Below are 23,349 nucleotides of genomic sequence, written 5' to 3'. Positions count from 1 at the left end.
GATTGCTTCTCTACAGCTACCTATGTAGACTACAGGCCTTCTACTCAGGTGTGAGGGATGATGTCTTCCCAGAGGGACCTGAAGGGCAGAATTAGAGCTTAATATGCTGTGCTCTAACATAGTCTAGGTAGGAACTATTCTTAAAAACCATAGTGACAACATGGTAGCGTTTTTTTGTATTTTACTCTCTTTGTCACAATTCTAATCCTGTTATGCTTCATCGTCCTCGTTATTGCAATACATGCTTTATTATCTAGGATGCAGTTGCTTCAATAAAACCTTATTGAACTACACTCTGCCTTTGATTGTCCTTGCAAATGTGGGACTAATGTTACTGAGACAAACGGATGTGATCTGAGTGACCACGATTTCCCTGAGGAGTCATTTGTGTCATGTGCTCAGTTGCTCAATCATCCCTGCTCTTAGGTGGGGATGAGGCACTGCTAGTTAGCCAAAACAAAACCTGGATTAGGCTGACAGGTGTCACCTGGTGTGGGATCAGAGTCAGTCCCCCGCAATACAAGTGATTCTGCCACCCGAATCAAGTAATTTCATTACGATAATGAGAACCAACACGACAATATTATGTTAAGTAGGTAAAGGAAAGATGATTACCCTGGGTGGTGCCTGCAGTATTGAAGGTGGAAATATCCTGCCACACTCTCTGGTTCCATAATTCCCTTGATGAGTGTCTCTGTGGGAGTGGTAGGAGGGTGCTTTGAGGGTCCACCACCTATTGCACATCCCTCAGCCATCCTGCTGGCCACCTTCTCCTTTGTATGGACTTCAGATCGTATAACAGTTTGCAGATCTCTGGGATTGTCAACTGGGTAAGCCCTAGGGAGCTCTCCTTCTCCAGGATACTGGTCCAGATCTTGTTTTTGGCTGTCTGGGACTGTGAAGGAGGCCTTCCCAAACAGTTGGTCCATATGGGAGACACATTTGTCTGTCAGGAGCTCTGACTCCTTCTCTGAGAAGTTGACCTTTTTCTTCCTGCTCCCTGATTCTTTGTTCCCATCTTCTGTGGACATGTTCTGCTCTCGGAATGGTGGGCTACACTGGCAGTAGTGATGCAGAAGCAATCCTTACTTCCAGCACCTTCCTAGCCTTCTTGGTTGTGGCCACACCCTATATTTGTAAACTTCCTTTTCTGACATCATCATTCTGCATCAAACATTTGAGTTTTCCTAATTTGTGATTTCCTATTAGGAAATTGCTATTTCGCAGATTCCAAAATTGCGATTTCCTAATTGTGAATCCATAGGAATCGCTATTACTGGAATCAGCTGTTACATACATACCAATTTACAATTCCCAAATAGTGATTTCTATGTATTTACAATTTAGAAATCGCAAACCTAGAATTTTATACATATGGCCATATATTCTTAGCTGCGATATTCTAAATGTCAGCATTTTTGATAGCACCATATAAAGGCAACTATATTATGGTGAAACAATATTGGAAACTCAGTATTTTGGTAAAACACTGGCAGGAGACACTCAAAGCTCTTACTTCCTGCCCCATAACAGCATGAAATCCCCTCTTCCTTGTAGTACTGCAGCCCAGCAGCATCTGTCCCAAGGCAGGCACTGCAGGGTGAAGAAGGAGCTGAACGCCCTCAGGAGTGCAGGGCGCCCCAGGGTGTATTTGGAAGCAGTACTACTTGAGAAAGGCAATGCTGGGCTGCCTCCAGAGAAGAAGCCAGAATTTGATCTCTGGGTTTGTACCTAAGTTCAAGTGCATCTCTGTAGCAGGCAATGCTGAAATATGCACTGGGGGCGATATTGGGCTAAACAACAAAGGTTATAAAAAAAACTAGAAAAGAATTATGCATACAAATAATGCCTATATCTCTGATAAATGTATTTTTTCTATTTCAAATGTATCTCATTTTTCTTACCGAACATAGCTACCACTATATGTTGTAACTAAGCTTTTAATTGCATGCACATCATAGAAACAAAACCATTTTACATGCTGACGCATGTGAAGCAAGTCATACTTTTTAGTGCAACTGCAAAGAAACATTTTTCACAATGCAACCCTTTAAAAGAATTAGGGGTACATTTACCAATATTTCACACAGAGCAGCAAGCCACCTTGCTACTTTGTGTGAAAGGACACTATTGTGCAGTATTTTTATGTTTGTCTGGCTGGCCCCCTTAGCGCCATGGTGCAAGGGTGCCTGCGTTGTAGGCAAGACTTTTTTTTTGCGAAAAGGGGATCATTCCTGCACAAAAACAATACTCAGAGCATTTTCCTCCTTTTAAAGTGGAAACAACAAGGAGAATTAAAGATATTTCTCCTCATTACGCCTCACCTGGGAAGATGTAGCATTTCAATGCAGTCCCAGGCCTGCCAGTAATTGGACGATTTGGCAATGCACAGAAAACCATTGAGTGGAAGCGTAGAGACACCCACGGTCCAACCATGGAACAACTCCCTCTGGCATAGTAAAGCAACACAGCAATTTATACTGCATTGTGTTACTTTACATTTGTCAAGCCATGCAGGGTGGCCTTCCATGGCTTGCTTAATAAATCTGACTTAGTAGTTGTGTCAGCCTTGCGCCCCTTTGTGTGGAGAAGGGCGGCACGACTACATGATAAATATGCCCCTAAATGTATTACTGTTCTGTTCCACACAGTTGCAGAGGTAAACATTTCGCCATACATTAATAGTATTAACTGGAGAAATGTTTGTGCATTCCTTTTCTGAATCAGGAACGGGCTGAGCATTTGTAGTTATGTTGTGAATTCTCACCATCCGCTGTGTTACCTGTGCTTGACTACTTCCATACAGCCACCTTTTCACTGCCATGCATATATTTGGGGGCAGATTTATGGAAAGTGGTGCTGCACCGAGTGCAGCTCCACTTTCCCTGTGCCCCTTAGCACCCCACTACCGCCACCATGTGTGCATCGTATTTAAAATACGGTACACCATGGTGCAGGGTTGGGGGCAACAGCGTCATTTCTCCTGACGCTGTTGATGTACTGTGCAAGAGTAGCACCAAAATATTGGCGCTACTCCTGCAGAGTACATAGGACCCCATTCTAAAGAATGGAAGCCCCCTTTTAACACCTGCTCTTGAGCAGACGTTAAAAGTGCGTCAAAAATGGCGTAAGGCAATCTCATAGATTTCCTTGTGCCATTTTTCCCGTGCCCCTAACGCGGGAACGTCCCCTTTGCATACATTATACCTGGCACAGGCATAATGTAGCGCAAAGGATTACAGAGTGGTGCAATGCATGCATTGCGCCACTCTGTAAATACGGCGTGGGGATTTCGGCCTTGTTGGGCCACATTAATGTAAAAAATAATGACGTTAATGTGGCGCAAGGTGGCGATAGGGCATTATAAATATGTTTATATGTATATATTATGTTAGTTTTGTCAGCCTATACTAAGGTCGGTAGGATAGCTCTGCTTTATAAAGGAGGGATGAGTAGGTTAATACTTTCACCTGAAAGCAGAGTGTGATTTTCTTCTTGTACTTCACTCAGACCTCTAACCTTCCGAGGTCGGTTAAATGAGTGCAAATATTGCTAGATATTAACTACTGTTCTTCCTAAAGCACTGAGACACCAACATCATAGTATAAAGCTCTATGTAAGTAAAAATGCTGAAAAATATGCAAAATGCAAACTCTTTGGCCCTTTCCGCCCTTTAGTATAGTTGTCCTGGAGTATGTATGTAGTCATCATTTTCCAGGCAGACTCCAGAAGAGCTCTCAGAGCCCAGTGCCGGCGGCTCTAGCAGAATAGAACAGGTTCTATTTCTAAAACGTGAACATCTCTGAGGAGTAATTTCTAACAACGCTGAATTCATTTGTAACAAGTATCCACTGGGAGCCACGGCTCTTTATTTCCCTGCGCTCGGTAGTTGCAGAAAGATGGAATTTAGATTGTTTTACCGAAGGATTCTTTGCTAAGAGTGTAGGGGCCAGATGTAGCAAAGTGTTTGCGCCTCGCAAACAGCGAAAATCGCCATTTGCGAGGCGCAAAAGCCACTTTGCTATTCAGAAATGCATTTTGCGAGTCGGCTCCGACTCGCAAAATGCATTTCCGACTCGCAAATAGGAAGGGGTGTTCCCTTCCTATTTGCGACTCGCAGTGGGATGCAATTCCATTTGCGACCGCGTACTAACCCACTCGCAAATTGGAAGGGGTCCCCATGGGACCCCTTCCACTTTGTGAATGGACCCAAAAATATTTTTTCAGGGCAGGGAGTGGTCCAAGGGACCACTCCCTGCCCTGAAAAAATACCGAAACTAAAGGTTTCGTTTTTTTTTTTAAGTGCAGCTCGTTTTCCTTTAAGGAAAACGGGCTACACTTAAAAAAAAAAAAACTGCTTTATTTAAAGCAGTCACGAACACGGAGGTCTGCTGACTACAGCAGGCCTCCATGTTTGCGAGTGCCTATACTCGCAATGGGGCCGTAATTTGCGACCCACCTCATGAATATTGATGAGGTGGGTCATTGCGACCCCATTGCGAGTCGCAGTCGGTGTCTGAGACACCGTACTGCATAGCAAATTGCGACTTGCAATTTGCGAGTCGGATGGACTCGCAAATTGCAAGTTGCAATTTTGCATTTTTTGTACATCTGGCCCTAGATCTTTTTACGTTGGCAAAATACGTCCTCTCACAGAAGTGCATTGAAGTGCAGCGCCCTCGCTGGGAGTTTGGGGAGAGTGAGTGCAGTCTTCTTAAGCCCGTGCCCTCAGTGATTGGAGCGTGCGCTCTGACACAGCGCATTGAGGTACTGACCCCTCCCTTGGAGGTTGGAGAGAGTGAGTGCAGTCATTTAGGGCCAGTAGTACGAAAGATTTGCGAGTCGCAAATCGGTCACAGCACTATTTGCGACCTCGCAAAAAGCAAAATGGTATGTTCCAATGCCATTTCGGAGTTCCAAATAGCGATGCGACCCATTACCGACTTGCAAAAATTGCGACTTGAAATTGCGACTCGCAATTATGAAGTCGCAAATTGCGAGTCGCAAATCGAATGCACAAGGCAGTCTCAAATTACAAAAAGTCACAAAAAGCCCGTTTTGCACACCCAGATTAGCACTGATTCCAAACAGGTGGTAACCAGAACCAAAGTTGAAAAGCAGACCCAGAAGGCATCTGGGTTTCTCACAATGGCTGCGCTCTATGTGATTGCATGGAGGAGGAGAGTCCAGGCTGCCCAGCAGAGGAGGAGGACGCAGAGACAGGAGAGGATATACCGAACCAGGCAGACACTATTTCAACAATCTGAGGACGAGATTTATGATAAATACAGACTGAGAAGCGCAGTTATCCTAGAGATCATTGAACTGCTGAAACCTCTGCTTGAACGCCAGACAATGCACGACTGCTCCATCTCCACACATGTGCAAGTGCTCTGCTTACTGCACCTCTTCGCCTCGGGTAGCTATCGGGGGGTGATTGCTGTTGCAGGTGGGGTGTCCCAAAGTGCCCTCTCACGATTCTTCAGACGGTTCCTGGATGCCATACTCGCACATATGTCCAGATATATATATATCTTACCAGGAATGAGGTGAAATTAACAGTACCAAGTTGGACTTCTACAGAATTGCCAACTTCCCCCATGTAATAGGGTGTGTGGCCGGGACACATATACCAATTTGACCACCAGCTAATCTGGAATATGTGTTCTGCAATAAGAAATGTACCAACTCACTAAACATCCAGGTGGTATGTGATGCCCATAATGTCATTATTGATATAGTGGCTAAATATCCAGGGAGTACACATGATGCATACATATTCAGGCACAGTGGGATACACCAACGCCTAGAATGTGGGGAGTTTGGCGAAGGATATTTATTAGGTACTGTCTTGTACACTCTGATGTCTTAAATACATGTCACTGCGTAACCCTGTGATGCCCTGCTAATTTTGGCTCTTTTGTCACACAGGTGACAGTGCATATGCTCTGAGACCATGGATACTCACCCCATACCTAACACTTGGCAATCAGAATGAGAGGCAATACAACATAGGCGGACCAGAGCTGTCATTGAGAGGACCTTCGGCTTGTTGAAGTCACGTTTCCGATGCCTGCACAAAAGTGGAGGAGCACTCCAGTATGCCCCTGAAACTGCATGCAAGATTGTTGCAACATGTGCCATCCTCCACAACATTGCCACCAGACGTGGGCTATATCTCACCCTGGACGACACAGATTTGGAGGATGAGGAGCAAGAGCTACCACACCAACACCCTGGAGATGGTAGCATCGCACTGGATGGCAGACAGAGACAGGACCACATTGCAACTCACTACTTTGGCAGGTACGTGGCAACCATGACAACACTCACAAATGTAAGACACACATAGCCAGGTTGTGTAGTACAACAAATAATCCCTTTGATGTCAGGAATGTAATGATGAACTTTTGACATCTCAACTGCACGAAATAAGCAAAATGTAATGTCTGACACATTAACATCATGTGCCTCAGTCAAAACACAGAATAGGTAGCTCACACCCTCTTGCGACTACGGCCACCATGGCCCAATCCTGGTTGGTCCCCTGATCCTTGGCGGGCACTGCTACTCCGCAGGATGCTTGCATCTGAGGCAGATACACTGCTTACGCTGGAGATGTCCTCACTATCCTGATGGGTATCGCCAATGCCCCTTGCTGCCTGGGTGGACTCTATTAGGTATACTGCAAGGATGACGCACCCTAGCCCCTTTGCCACATCACCAGCAAAATGCCCAAATTCTACCTGCAGCTTTACGGTGCGCCTTGACAGGCAGGTAGTTGTTGTTGCAAGGCACCCAATTAATTGACTCAGTCGGTCCAAACGGGCAGCAGTGTTGCACTCTCTGCACCTTGCATGGGCCCTATCTGCCACCATTTCCCTGACAAAGTCATTGATGGAGCTGGTGAGGTTTGCCATGTTGTTGTTCATGGCAGTGAATTGGTTGTCCACATTGGCAAAACCCTGGGAGAAGGTCTGTTGCAGTTTGTGCAGGTTTCTGTTCATAACCCGCATGTGTTTATTTTACAGCCGGTGACTTCTCAGTAAGGATGCCTCCAGACCTAGGAATTGTTCACCGGTGACATCCTCCTCACTGGCTGACTGTGTTGGACGTTGCCGTCTCTGCCCAGACCCAGCTGACCTATGTGGTCGACTCCCACTCATCAGTGGCCCCGGAGTCATGTTGCCTGCCTCAAGATCAATATCTGTCTCGTCGATGTCTCTCGTGCATGTTGGATGAGTGGTGTAGTCATGCACTCCCCTGCAGTTACACTGGCTGCCTCGTCTGCTGTGTTGGTAGCAGATTCTTCTCCCTGCACAGTTGGTGGGTCCTTGTGGGAGACCTGTGGGACACAGGGGATACACTGTCAGTGCCTCACATATGCTTGGTGTATCAGAATAAATATTTCTCTAAAGTTGGACTACTGTACTACATTGCCCATAATGCATTGTTCTGTAGGTTGCAATATGTGAATGGAGCATATCTGGAGGATGCATGCTTTTGTGTACCGTGGCTGTGTGCATGGTGCATTGAGTGGTGTAAATAAGTGATTTTTGATGCTTACCTTTGGATGTTCCCGGTGCAGAACTGTCCAGGTCTCCGATTCCTACCACAGCGTCCGGCTCCAGAGTGGTCTCCACCATGCTCTCTATGGCTGTAGGGGGTGGTACTGTTGATGGTACTCCTCCAGTTCCGTGCATCTCCCTCATCCGCTCTGCCAACCTTTCCTTGGTCCTGGACCTGAGGTCGTACCACCTTTTGCGGACCTCATCAATGGTGCGATGGCTGACTCCGATCACATTGATCTTACTAAGGATGTCCTGCCAGATCTTCTTCTTTTGGGTGTCAGGGACACTCATTGATGCTTTGCCAAACAAGACATCATGGTGCAGGCAGCACTCCTCGGTCAGGACCTCCAGCTCCTTTTCAGAAAACGTAAGTTTCCTCTTCCTCCCAGCAGTGGGTGTCTCCTTGTCCTGAGCTGACATGGCTGTTGTTGCTCCTCTCAGCTGGGTGTGCCTCTGCTGTCTGTGCTGGGTAGGCTCCTCCCTGTTTAATGGGGTACTTCCTGGTTCTGATGTCATCACTCAGAACCAGGAAGTGTGTTTTCACCTATTTTATTTGCACCTGCGTGCAATTTATGAGCCAGTCACAATTTGCGACTCTGGACCACACCCTTGTGCAATTTGCGACCTTGCAAATTGCGACTTCGCAAATAGCGATTTCACAAATTGAGAGATCACAAATTGCGGTGCGACTGCACCGAATCGCAATTTGGTATTGCGATTTTTGCCTGCATCTCGTTTTGTGAGTCGGAAATAGCAATTCGCAAGGAGTCGCTATTTCCAAATCACAATTCGTTTGCTTCCTACATGTAGCTCTTAGAGCCCACGCCCTCAGAGATTGTAGTGTGCGCTCATAGATCAGTGCATTACCATAATAAGCCCTCCTTTGGAGGTTGGAGAGAGTGAGTGCCGTCATTTAGAGCCTAGGCCCTCAGAGACTGGAAAGTATACTCTGTCACCAGCACATTGAAGTGCAGCACCCTCGCTTGGAGACTTGAGACAGTAGGTCCCATGTTTATATTTTTTGACACAAAACTGCGCTAATGCAGTTTTGTGTCAAAAAGTTTAGCGCTGACTAGTGCCATTTCTCAACGCCACCCGGGCATCATATTTATACTATGGTGCTGGGTGGCTTTAAGAATAGGTTAGAGTAATATTTCCTGATGCTAACCACTGCACCTTGTCAGGCAAAATGATGTTCACGCAGGAAAAATGATTCTAATCCAGTTTACGACATATAAACATGTCGCAAAATGCACCATTTGTACCCGCAATAGCATCAAAAAGTGATGTTAAGAGAGCAAACAGTGCAAAGGAGAGGCAAGATGGGCGCACCAAGCCAGGAGAGACTCCAGGGAGACCCCAGACAACCGGGAACCAGCCAGGAGAACATTGACAAGACCCAGGGGACAGACAAGAAAAAGAAGAAGTGTTTCATTGAAGAAGAGTATGAAATACTGGTGAGAGAGGTGACAGAGCACCACATCAACTCTTCATCACCTCTAAATTGCCAATTGGAAGGAGAGAGGCAATGTGGCAGCAGATAGTGGACATGATTAACAGCGTGGCAGAGGTCTGGAGAACTGTCACTGAGTGCAAGAAATGCTGGCATGACTGCAAGCGGAGGACAAAATAAAAAAATGGCATGGAACAGGAAGGCAGCATTGCAGACCGGAGGTGGGAGTCCAGCACCACAAGAGGACCTGAACGAGATGGAGGAGATGGTTGCAGCGGTCATCCCGGAAGAAATTGTCACTGGTATTGCAGGACAGGACAGCGCAGACTACCAGGAAACAACACATATGCAGGGTAAGTTGCATGGGGAAAAAATATGCCAAAATGTCAAGTGCAAGAAGAAGGAGGCACATAGCTTCTACACAATGCATGTCAACCCTGCAAATCAGGCAGTGGAAAGGGCAAAGAGGCAGGGCATGGGACCACCTGCACTACCCATGCCAGGTGTATGGGCTGTGCAGGGGCATCCAGGGGCACAGCACAACACAACACCAACATCCTCTGCATGGAGGTTCACCGCCATGCCAAGGCTGATGGAAATGCTGAAACAGACCAGGAGGGTAGTGTTGAACGTAAAACTGGTCTGGTGTCACAGGACAGCTGATATTGCCAGAATGTAAACTGCAGGAAACTGCCAAGGGCCAGGCCATTGGCCCAAGGGGCATTCCCCATTGACAACAGTTGCCACTACCACCTGTGCTGTTGGCGCTGGTCATATAGGAAATGGCAGATAGGTGTCCATAGAACAAACACACTCAAAATGAGGGTTCAGTATGACTATGTGATCAATCCCTATCCAAGTGCAACTCCTATCAACTGGTCATGTCCATAGACTCAATAACCATCAGGCACTGTCACATACATAATGATTTGCACAGCAGTTATCCCACAACAATGCTGGCCATCCCTGGGTTTATCGCTGTGCCTGTGTCACATTAGCTGCAATGCCACCATGCAGTATCTCAGGTATCATAGTGCAAAGACGACTGCAATGAGGGGGAGGACATATATGTGTAGGAAGGCAAACACATCCGCACAGTCACAAGAGGAAATGGAACTCTGCCAGGTTAATCAGTGCAATGTAATGTAGCACACATACGCAAACATCAACATGAGGAACTACCAAGGGTATCAAGTGCATTGCCTCCTGGCAGTGCCATGCATGGGGTGGTGCTAGGTCTCAGCACCGCATAGGTGTGTGTGAAACATGAAAGACTGGGACAAGGCCATATTGTCATGTGTGGTGCTGTGGCATCAGCACAGCAACACCCATTGCAAGGCCTTACCATGCAAATGAACGCATGGGGAGGGTTGATGAGGACAAGAAGGCGGCAAGCCACAAATAGGAGAAAACCCACACCTAGAAGATGTGTTGCAGACAATTGCGCAAACTTTCCTTCCCTACATGTGACATGCAGGTGGGGCATAGAGCTGAGAGACTGCAAACATTAAGGGCCAGATGTAGGTAGGTTTCATATTGCGACTTGCAATTTGCGAGTCATAGCGACTCGCAAATTGCAACTCGCAATATGAAATGCAGAAAGGTGTCTCAGACACCTTCTGCGACTCTCCATGGGGTCGCAAAGACCCACCTCATTAATATTTATGAGGTGGGTCGCAGTTTGCGACCCCATAGCGAGTCTAGGCACTCAAAGGGATGGTGGACTGCTGGAGACAGCAGACCACCATGTCTGTGGCTGCTTTTAAATAAAGCAGTTTTTTTTTTCTTTTTGCAGCCCATTTTAGTTTCGTTTTTTTCAGAGTAGGCAGTGGTCTGAAAAATATTTTTTGTGGCATTCACAAAGGGGAAGGGGTCCCATTGGGACCCCTTCCCTTTTGCAAATGATTTACTATCCACTGCAAGTGGATGGTAACTGCGAGTTGGTTTGCGACCGCTTTCGCGGTCACAAAACAACTCAACATCGCGATGCGGTCGCAAATAGGAAGGGAACACCCCTTCCTATTTGCGAGTCGGAATCACATTTTGCGAGTCGGTACCGACTCGCAAAATGTGACTCTGCATCGCGTAAGGCCTTTTGCGCCTCGCAAACTGCGTTTTTAGCCGTTTGCGAGGCGCAAAAGGCTTCCTACATCTGGCCCTAAGTACAGGAACAATGTATGGAAACCAAGATAACAATGTGCCACCAATAGGAAGTCAGTGACGTCACATATCAACTGCAATAACACAGAGACACTAATTGTACAATATCTCATGGCAGAGGACAATTTCTCTCCTGTGGATCTGCCTGTCCTTTACTACCCTGATGACCTGGATGACCAGCTAACAACCATCAGCCAGGAAACTCTCCAAGATGTCCTGGGAACCCTCCAGACACAACCTCCAGTCGCAAGGAGGAGCATTCATGTAGCAGCCCTCCCAGAGGCCCCACCCACCACCCCAATAGTACGACCTGCCAGCTCAAACACAGCTGAGGACTCTAAGGACACAGAGACTGACTTTGAGAGCCCAGTATTGGGAGTCCAGACGGAGCTGGCCAAGGAGGTGCGGGTGGGGATGTAAAGTATGGCAGCCAGCCTTGAGGGTATGCTCATGTGCATCATAGCGGCCACTGAACAGACAGCAGCCAAACAAGGCACACAATCCTCACTGCATGGAGGCCAACAGTGTGTGAGAGACCTAACCACTGAGGTGAAGGAGTTGACACAACACCTGCCCTCTTAATCTTGCTACTGCATGCATGACAACAAGCAGGACTCCATGCACCAGGAACAGGCCTCCCTCAGGGCAGACATGGTTGCCTACCACAGGGATGTTGCTGCCATACTCAATAATCAGCAGCTCCTCTTTGCTGCAGTGATACCATATGTAGTTCCACAGATGGCAGCTGCAAGGAATTTGGTGTCCACTTCTCCAACCACTGAAGTGTTTGTGGGCCCCTCTACCCCACCAACACCACCATCAAGGGCAGGGGAGACAATACACACATCAGAGGATGAAGATGTGTAACAGATCATCTTCACCAGTAGGAATACCCAGTAGCACCAGCCCCTGCCACATGGGCAGTGATTTCCCTATGTCCTGTGCTTGACATCATACCAGTATTGCTAAAGTTGGTGACATGCACTCTTCACTGACACACTGTTAACCTTTCCACTATGGACTGCAATTGTCTCTCACTACTCCATTGGCAAATCATGTTCCCCTGCACTGAACGACACTTCACCCCAGCATTTCCAATGACATGTCCCTCAACCCTGTTGTGTCACAATAGAATGGTTTTCACTAATGGGGTCACAGACCTGGACAATGTAAATATTGCACTACAACACTTTGAAATAAACAGCACCTACACAACCGCATTGTCTCTGTGTAATGTGACACATCTACCTTGCTTTTGATTTGTGCTGCATGTAACATGTCTATAGACACAGAGTGTCAGTACAAGAGTGCAGAAGTATTGGGGGCACATATCTACGTACAAGGTACCTACATGATGAACGTCAATGCTGGCAACATCTCCTACGAGCAAGTCACAGTGTATGTGAAATTTGTTTAACACATTGTTAGAAATGGGGTCTTTGGGTGACAGTCAGGTTACCCCCTGTTCAAGCAAGGACCCTCACTCTAGTCAGGGTAAAAGAGAATCACCCTCAGCTAACCCCTGCTTACCCCCTTGGTAGCTTGGCAGAGCAGTAGGCTTAACTTCAGAGTGCTAGGTGTAAAGTATTTGTACCAACACACACAGTAACTTAATGAAAACACTACAAAATGACACAACACCAGTTTAGAAAAATAGGAAATATTTATCTAAACAAAACAAGACCAAAACGACAAAAATCCGACATACACAAGTCAAGTTATGAATTTTTAAAGATTAAATTCAAAAATAGCGCTTAGAAACAAAAATGCTTCTATGAGGTGTTAACACGGCATCGTGACGGAGTCGTTCCCAACAAGCCGACACCAGCGGCGCCCGACACGGAGTCGCGTAGACCCCCAAGTACAGTACTTATGGTGAAGAGTGAAAACAAGTCGATGCGCGAAGTCGGGGATCGCGGCGTCTGTGCGAAGCGTTGAATCCGCGCAGTTCGAGCGGCGTCGGTCACGACATGGTGCGGCGACTTCCACGGAGTCGCGGACTTCAGCGGGGCTGCAGCGGTGTCGGGCCTGCGAAGAGCGTTGGGTTCCAGCAAAGGTCACGGCGTTGGGTGCAGGCGGCGTCCCCAGATTCAGCAGCGGCGTCGGTCCGGAGTCGTCCGAAGTCAATTTCCTTGGATTTCCACCAGCTTTCCTTTCAAGGGCCCAGGGACTGGATAGGGCACCACTTGTCAGAGCAGGAGTCTCTCCAGAGACTCCAGGTGCTGGCAGAGAGAAGTCTTTGCTGTCCCTGAGACTTCAAACAACAGGAGGCAAGCTCTAAATCAAGCCCTTGGAGATTTCTTCACAAGATGGATGGCACACAAAGTCCAGTCTTTGCCCTCTTACTCTGGCAGAAGCAGCACTGCAGGAAAGCTCCACAAAGCACAGTCACAGGCAGGGCAGCACTTCTTCCTCAGCTATTCAGCTCTTCTCCAGGCAGAGGTTCCTCTTGGTTCCAGAAGTGTTTTTAAAGTCTGTGGTTTTGGGTGCCCTTCTTATACCCAATTTCTCCTTTGAAGTAGGCCTACTTCAAAGTAAAGTCTCTTGTGAATGTGAAATCCTGCCTTGCCCAGGCCAGGCCCCAGACACTCACCAGGGGGTCGGAGACTGCATTGTGTGAGGACAGGCACAGCCCTTTCAGGTGTAAGTGACCACTCCTGCCCTCCCTCCTAGCACAGATGGCTCATCAGGAAATGCAGACTACACCCCAGCTCCCTTTGTGTCACTGTCTAGTGTGAGGTGCAACCGGCCCAACTGTCAAACTGACTCAGACAGGGAATCCACAAACAGGCAGAGTCACAGAAATGGCATAAGCAAGAAAATGCTCACTTTCTAAAAGTGGCATTTTCAAACGCAGAATCTTAAAATCAACTTTACTAAAAGATGTATTTTTAAATTGTGAGCTCAGAGACCCCAAACTCCACATGTCCATCCGCTCCCAAAGGGAATCTACACTTTAATCAGATTTAAAGGTAGCCCCCATGTTAACCTATGAGAGGGACAGGCCTTGCAACAGTGAAAAACGAATTTAGCAATATTTCACTGTCAGGACATATAAAACACATTACTTGTCACGTGGGCTCTCATTATTCTAAATGAGACTACTGGATTTCTAGGTAGCAGGATCTATAACGGTGTGGGGGACTGAGTCTGACCCACGTGTAAAGAACTCTGTCACCCTAAATCCGGTTTTTGCTCCGGCTAACTAGCAGTGCCTCATTTCTCCCATGTGGAAGAAATGATTTGGCAGCCGAGCGCATGACATCTTTGGAACTTCTCAGGGAAGTCGTGGTTACTCAGATCCAAACCAACTCTCTTATTTCCAATATGATCTCATATACAAATGACAAAGACAGTATAAGTTTTATATAATGTTTTTAATAAAACGACTGTATTTTAGATATTAAGGCGTGAGCCGCAATAACCAGAACAATACAACACAGTAGGATTGAACTAGTCACCAAGAGAGTAAAACATAAGAACAAAGCTATCATATTGTCTAACAGTTTCTACTCTCCCTTTGCTTGTTCTATTTAGAGCACAGCATGTTATGCTTCTAGCTTGCCTATTAGAATCACTGTGGAGACATCAGCCCTCATACCTGAGCAAGACCTGTGATCTTGGTTCAGCATCTGCAACGAGGCAGTCAGCGTCTAGTTGTGGTTCCCTGGTCGGAATCTCCCTCTTGCGTCAATTGGGACAAGGAAGTGATTTTATAACTAACATGTCATTGTGATCACAAAATGTTCCTACGCAGGAATGCCAAGTCTAAACTCCTACCACGTCTATCGGCAATGTACCAGACTGTATCCTTGACTGAAGCACAGAGTAAATATGTTATGGAGAACTCCAGTGCAGAAGTAGGCAAAACAGTGTGATATGAATAAAAAACAACACCGTAGAACTGGCTATTTGAAAAATAACAGTACGAAGCCTAATAAAAAGCATGTAGAGCAAAGTGCACAGAGGCTCTAAACCGTCAGTAAATGATTAAAATATATTCAGGGCAAAGTGCACAAAGGCCTAAAGCCTGAAGCTAAAGCGCAATGAATACGTAAAACTAACCACACTACAACTATATGTCCTACCTTAACTATATACTGCACCCTGCCATTGGGGCTACCTAGGGCCTACCTTATGGGTGTCTGACATGTAAGAAAAGGGAAGGTTTATGCCTGGCAGGTGGGTACACTTGCCAAGTCGAATTTACAGTTACAACTGCACACACAGACACTGCAGTGGCAGGTCTGAGACATGATTACAGAGCTACTTATGTGGGTGGCACAACCAGTGCTGCAGGCCCACTAGTAGCATTTGATTTACACGCCCTGGGTACCTCTAGTGCACTGTACTAGGGACTTACTAATAAATCAAATATGCCAATCATGGATAAGCCAATTACATACAATTTACACAGAGAGCATATGCACTTTAGCACTGGTTAGCAGTGGTAAAGTGCTCAGAGTTCAAAAGCCAACAGCACCAGGTCAGAAAAAATAGGAGGCAGGAGGCAAAAAGATTGGGGATGACCCTGCATAAGCAAAAAAGTCCAACACACTTGTACGCCTCACCTACTACATACAGCAGGAATGGCTGTGTAAAAGTGCTTGGGCAATGTCAGCTGGGAGTACCAGTAAAACACATTGGTGTGCGATAGTTTTACATGACCTCATCTGAAATTGGCACTGCTAGTTTAGCAGTGTTGACATGAACTTCAGGCTGCAGGCAGACATCCCACAGTGCCCAACATTCCGACACAGGACCCAAACAATGACAGCTTAAAACCCACACCTACCTTTCCAATACATGGGAACCATAGTCACCTTGAGTGGTGGGTACATTGGATGGCAGATGCATCCAATGTGACAGCTCAGTTGGAAGTGGGAATGAACATGTCAAGAGAGGTATCTGGATTCAGGACAGAATCTCCAGACCAAAAGACAATTGGCACTGTACACTCATGCCAAGACCCTGAGACCCAAGCATATGACACATGCAGTACGGGAGTACCCAATGTTTTATCATATATGTAGAAAACTGAACTGAAAACTATATTAAACACCTATCCTAACCTAATCTATCCTACCTATACATTACCCACAACTGGCCCTAACTACCCTATGCTAAGCTTACTAGCACATTTAACAACACACTCTAAACATAGGCCCCCCACCCTCCCTTACATCACAAGACAAATGCAGGACAACATATACTAACCTAAACATATACTATCTAATCCTAAACAAATATATATTTTTTGTATATTTTATCATATTTTAAAATTTTCTTTTAATTTTATTTTTCATGTCCCTCTGTAGGTCCTTTATTGCCGACATGTCCATTGAAGCAAGCGTGGTGGGCTGTGGTGCCGATGTTGAGGGTGTTGCAGGTGGGGCAGAAGTGACGGTGACGGCTGTGGCCCCTTGTGTAGCTGTGGTGCTCGGTCCACTCTTTGTAGGTAGTGTGGGTTCCCCCAGGCTGAATGCCCGCCATTCCCCAGTGACTCGCTTCTTTTGATAGCATCTTGCCATCCTGCGGTACCCAGGTTCCACATCCAATATGTGGCAATAGTGCACTGCCCTCTTCTGGAACGCCCTGAGTTCCGCACTGTCCATGTTGGCAGCTGTTAAATTGAGACAGGCAACCATCAGTGTCAGCATTGTGTGATGTATGTCCAGATGATACTCTAACACTCTGCCTCGATTTGCACATGCACTCCGAATCACATTCCAGATAATACAATGTCCCTAATGAATGTAACAGCAATGCTGCCTACCCATCATGTAATTGACACCAAAGCCATGCACAACAAGAGTTGGAACCAAAAAAACTAATCTGTGCATTGATTTAGTGTGATGTGTCACAATGCAAAGGCAGCAGCAGGCTGCCATAGCTGCATGTGTTCACATAATTTCAGATGTGCATTCCACAGAAGTGTCCAGTCCAAGTGTGTGGGCATGTGTACCCTGTGTCAGGATTAGGCTCCATAGCAGTGGCAGGACTGATTTCCAGGGATGGACTGCGCAGGGCAAGTGTTATGAACATTGCTTGTCATACCTGGGACAATCATGCTATCCATTGTCACAAATGATGCCCCCCTAATCACACAAGCTCCTTGCAGACATTGCAAGTGTCACACTTAGTAATGTCAGGGGTCTGTTCATACATTCATGTACTTCTGATATTTCACATCCACTGCCTCACGTATGGGGCCCTTGTTTACCTTATAATTGGAGATGTCATAGTTGTGTGCCATGTGCTACAGTTGAACATGTTGGCAACGTGGATGTCACTCATTTGTTGTGGTCCATTGATTGTGTCCTTCATTTGTGACAATCAAGTGATGAGTCTATTTGTTATGTGTGTGATGGTTGCTGTAGGAGGGAGATGTGTGTTTTACTTTTCGTACAGTTCCCTGGAGGACTCTCCTTATTCGGTCAGGGACCCTTCCTTTTTTAAGTTTGTTATTTACAGAACCTTGCTGTTAGGTTTTTTCAGTGCTGCAATCATTTGTCTTGGTCTGTTCCCGTGGTATGGTGGGTGTGCATTTTCATCTGTGAAAGCAGATAGTCTCCTCTTGAGTGGTTGTGTAAGGGGTGTTTCTGTGTTCTGAAATATCATTGGAGAGTATCAAAACCTTTGGGTTCTCTGAGGCAGATTTCTCTTGATTTGTGGGGGTAAATTTGAATGCAAGGTCAGAATCTATTCCTTCTATAAATTTGAATGATGATTGGATGAAATTATCGAACTTGAAGAAGAAAGCACGTAGAACGGAAGCACACGCTGGGTTTTTGTTAGAATATTTGAAAGGAGGTGTAATTCCAAATGGTCTGAAGGTGAAAAATGTCCCAAGCTTGTTTGTCGAGATAAAACAATTCCTGAATAAATGGTCTTTGATTTCAAATTGGTGTTCAAGAGATTGAATGCTACTAATTATAGAGACTGCCCGGGAAATTGTTTCTCTTTTGGTCAAGGAGATTGAAGAATTAGAAGATAAACTTAAGCAATCTGTTGCATTAAATAAAGCTAAAAAGAAACTTGAAGAAGTGATGACAGACATTGAGTCATTCAATCAGTATCTACTTAAGAGGAAAACTGACAAACTTAGAAAAGACATTCACTATTTCACTTTAGAAAAGACATACCCTTATCTGTCTGAACATTGCTATAAACAATCCTCTTATACTTGCCTTGATAAGCAAGATTGGACATCAAAAAAAGTAGTAACTTTTTCAGATACATCAGATTCAGAGGGTGAGGGTAGTTCCCACCATTTTTATTCTTTCGGCAATAAGCGGAACCAACTAGACCATTACCAGACCAACCCTCGTTTTTTAGGGAACAGGAGAAAAAAATTCAGATCAAGATTTTGACAGAATCGAGGGAACAGGTCCTCAAATCTAGATTCATCACCACATTTTTTACAGACCAGACGCAATCAGTATTGGAGGGATTAGACCATATCCCCATTTTCAATCTAAGTATTACTATTTTGGATCGAAACTCAGAAGCTCTCCTATCTAAATGATTGTCGTATGTTCCAAGTACCAGCATCAATAGGTTTGAGCTTTTTAGAGGTTTGTATGCTTTTTGTAGAAGGATTTGTCTGAAAAAATATTTCTCCACATCTCCTCCCCATTCTGAATCTAATAGATGGGGTTTGAAACTTCCTTCATCCTTTGTTCTGAACTTAGATTGTTTAGGTCCAGAAGTGGCGATCTTTGAGAAAGCTGTGGTCCGGAAATTGGAAAACATGTTGAGACACATTCCCAAGCTCAAATTGAATTTAAACAGGAAGGAAAATTATGTTTTGCAGTGCCTCCAACGTAATAATAAAATTACGTGCAGTCACCTAAAGCCCAAGCCCTCAGAGATTGGAGGGTGCGCTCTGGCACCAGTGCACTAAAATACTAGGCCCTCCTTTCGAGGTTGAAGAGAGTGAGTGCAGTCACTGAAAGCCGAGGCCTTCAGAGATTGGAGTGCATGCTCTGACACCTGTGCATTTAAATACAGAACCCTCGCTTGTAGGTTGGACAGAGTGAGTGCAATCATATAGAGCCCAAGCCCTCAAAGATTGGAGTGTGCTCTCTGGCACCTGTGCATTGAAATACTAAGCCCTCCCTTGGAAGTTGGAGAGAGTGAGTGCAGTCACTTACAGCTCAGGACCTCAGAGACTGTAGTGTGTGCTCTGATGCCAGAGCATTAAAGTACTGAGCCCCTCCTTGGAGGTTGGAGAGAGTGAGTGGAGTCATTTAAAGCCCAGGCCCTCAGGGATTAGAGTGTGCACTCTGACACCAGCGCATTGAAGTGCAGCGCCCTTGCTTGCAGGTGGGAGTGAGTGAGTGCAGTCATTTAAAGCCCAGGCCCTGAGAGATTGGAGGGTGCGTTCTGTCATCAGTGCATTGTAGTACTGAGCCCTCCCTTGGAGGTTGGACAGAGTGAGTGCAGTCATTTTGAGCCTGGGCCCTCTGAGACTGGTGTGTGTGCTCTGTCACCAGTTCATTGAAGTGCAGCGCCCTCCCTTGGAGGTTGTAGAGAGTTTGCAAGCTCATTTACCGTACATGCACTCAGAATGTGAAGTGTGGGTGATGCCAGTGCACATATGCACAGCCATCAACATCAGAGTTTGGAGCATGAGAGATTGATTTATTTATGGCTGGGTCTAAACCTACGATGGCATGTAGGGCAAAAAAAAAGATGGGTTGGGATGCAGCCCAAGTGATTGGCAGTGCCTAAGATTAATTCAGGCATTCCATCCAGCACCTTGTTGTCTTTGCCTTTGCTCCCCTTGGTGCACCAATATACCCAGAAGTTGGTCCCTGGCTCATTGTGGCACTGGAACCAAGCTATAACTGGCTGAAGAGCCCTAAATAGGGTGAAACTGATCCTAGGTTGCTTGTGTTCCTGTTCACGGAGGGCATGGTCTGACAGTTCAGGCTGGACTGTTCCCATGAGGAGCAGTGTCAAGATTGATTTGCACATGGCTGGGTCCAAACTGAGGTGCTTTGGCCAGCAAAAAAAGTGCATTGGGATGTGGCCTGAGTTATTGCCGGTGGCTGAAATTAATTCAAGCATTTCATCCATCACATTGTTGTCTTTGCATTTGCCGCTCTTAGTGTACCCTGTATTCCCAGGCATGGATCCCAGGCTCACTGTGCCACTGGAACCAAGCTATACCTGGCTGAAGATCTCTAACTAGGGTAAAACCAGTCCTAGATTGCTTGTGTTCCAGTTCAGGGAGGACCTGACCTGGCTGTTCGGGCTTGACTGTTCTTGTGAGGTGCAGGGTCAAGGCTCATTTGCATATGGCTAGGTTCAAACTGAGGTGGCATGGTCATGGAGGTCAGAAAAACAATAGATTAGATGAGGCCCCATGTGTTTGCCAGTGCCTGAGGTTAATTCAAGCATTCCATCCATCACCTTGTTGTCTTTGCAAATATATAGAGGTCATGCTCTAGTGTAAGGGGTAAGAATATGGTGCAAATATACATCTCTTGCACTCAGAGCTTGGGGTGTCAGTTTTGCCACCAGTGCACTAATGCAGAAGTCTTGTTCTTTGAGTTTGATGTGTGAGTGAGCTCACACACCAGTTCAAAGGGGTGCAGCTCCTTTGTATAGTCTTTGGTGTGTAAGTGTACTTATATAAAGCACATGCACTCAGAGTTTGAAGATGAGCTGAAAGCAATGGCACTGGGGTACAAAATCTATACTCCGAGTTTTGCACACAAATGTAGTGGTAAATATGGCCTGAACCCAGAGCAAGGAGTAGAAATGGACTTAGGTTCAGCCTCTGCCCCTGATGAAGCAGAAAAAGAAACACTAACAAATATTCATATATCATGTAACAAAATCATATAAGGTAGTGTGATTTTAGCAAAGAAAAGAAATGTATGTGGGAAAATGTGCCCACGAGGTAGTTCGCCATTATTATAAACAAGCTTAATTTATCATGAAGAATTGACAATGTAGTAATCCGTCATAATTGCAGATGTATTCCATGATTCTCTTGTTGAAACTGTTATATGCTTAGCTTAAATTTAGCAGAGGCTTTGGCCTAGTTGCCTGGCCTCAAATTTAACTGTGTGGTTTCACTTGTATTAACAAAAATGTATTTTAACTTTAAGGCTGTATTTTTCCAGTAGAAATGACTAATACACTTATCTCAAGGTTTTGTGCTGAGCAAGTTTCATCCCCTTTGAAGCAAGGTCAGTTTCTGCAGGTGCAGACAATAAAGACACTAATACAGAAATAATTGACAAACTCTGTTGCTACTTGTGTTCCAAAACTCCAAGGACACCTTATGCATAAATGAGTACTTAGAGAAAGAGACTATTCATTGGTCAAAAGGAAGCCACCCTATGAACCCTCCAATGGAAGACCCTTAAGAATTTGGAACGTTTCCTACTTAAACCCACCGGACAAAGAGAAGTCAGCCATTTTCTTTTATGCCATTTTGAAGCCAGATTTAAGACGCCATTTTAAATGACACTTTGATGCCTTTTCTCTGTCGCAGAGAAAGAGACTTTAAGAATTCTCACCCTAGAGACTTTAACTTTAATTTTGCCCCGTCTTGTCCATGCAGTAACTTTTGCCCCATTTTCCTTGCTTCCGCAAGGAAACTTGCTTTAACTTTGCCCCTTTGAAATCTGCCCCATGCTGATCGAACCGGTACCTGAAGGACGAAGACTTTTCCTTGAATGCTGATTGTATTTGGTAATTATGAAAGGATAATTGTATTATGCATTGTGTTTTCCTTCTTAGGTACCAACTGCTTATTTTGACAGAGCCCAAGCTAGAAGTTTTCTAAATTTGTGTTAACTAAATTCGTTTTGCATGAAGCCCCACATGCCAATGCGAATCAGAGGTTAGTTGAGGCATTCATTTGATGCACCATGCTAAATTGAAATCTTGTTATGCTGACCGATGTATGCAATTAGTCAAATTCAGTTACTTATATTAGTGATTTGTATTGCTATAACCGAGTGCATTATAATCCAGATTCTGCGTAGATTGCGTTTCTTCCGTCGCTATGGACAGCTAGTAATGTTCGTATACGTATATCATTTGATTTTGAGACTTACTTATATTGTGTTAGCTTTGTTAATATAGGGAAATAAACTCATTAACCTTTAATAAACAGGTGTGGTTATTCATGACTGAAAGGTCATGGTGTGTCTAATTACTGATGTTCTGTTTAACAAATTTGTTGTTTGATCTATTAATTGAGTATTGGTCATTGATTATAAATGATTATTGATTATTGATTTGAGTGATCCGACTATTCTTGGATGAGGAGAACCCAACTCGGTCAAAAGGTTCACCGAACTCCGGCGTGTCCAAGTACAAGTAATTTATAAAAACTGGACGCGCTATCAGTAGATGGTAGCAGAGATTGATGGTTTAGCCCTTTGGGACCCCATCCGAACAATAGACGGATTCAAGTTAGAATTTTCTGTGATAAAACAAGTTGGAGAGATGATGATGCCCTAAATCCCCAATGACTTTCCCGGAATCTCGGAGAGTGCGAATGGAGGAAATGGAGGTGTGAGAATGTTTTCGGCGTTTCTAGTGACAGTCTGAGTGAAGTTAGGGTTTCGCGCTTGCACAGCTTATGCTGCAGATGAATTGTGAAGTTTGTGAGGATTTTAGGGGGTTATGAACTCCAATCAAAAATTTTAGAGGAGTGATACTCCAAAGTGTGAGAGTAGGGAAGTCGTCGAACTTCATATGTGTGTAGCGCTTTGTGCAGGAACAATTGTCCACGTGGTTGTTGATGTTGAGACGGGCCCTGCGAGGTCAAGAGACTCCGGAGTATGTTGAAAAGTGTATGAGACACTTGGTTGATGTTGTAATTTGTTCGGTTTAGTAGGTTGATCGGGCGTGGTCAACGAGTCAGTACGAATGTTGAGGAATAAAAGAAAATTTTTGACTTCGAGATTTGACAAATTCTAAGGTGCGCTAGAATAGTTTATTGATCAGTTGAGAGTAAAGTTTGCGGGTCAAATTTTGCTTGCGAAAGTGGGAAACCGAGAAAGATGGAATAACTGCCTAGGCTAGTGAAAAATTCCTAAGGTTTCTGAAGCGATTGTATTACCCTTCCTGTAGTAAACCGACAGATTTGTTTTCTTCTTTTTGGATGGTGTGCTCGCGGTATATTGCAGAAAT

The sequence above is a fragment of the Pleurodeles waltl genome, chromosome 6, assembly GCF_031143425.1.
Source record: "Pleurodeles waltl isolate 20211129_DDA chromosome 6, aPleWal1.hap1.20221129, whole genome shotgun sequence".
Taxonomy (NCBI): domain Eukaryota; kingdom Metazoa; phylum Chordata; class Amphibia; order Caudata; family Salamandridae; genus Pleurodeles; species Pleurodeles waltl.
Note: the sequence above shows the minus strand (reverse complement) of the source record.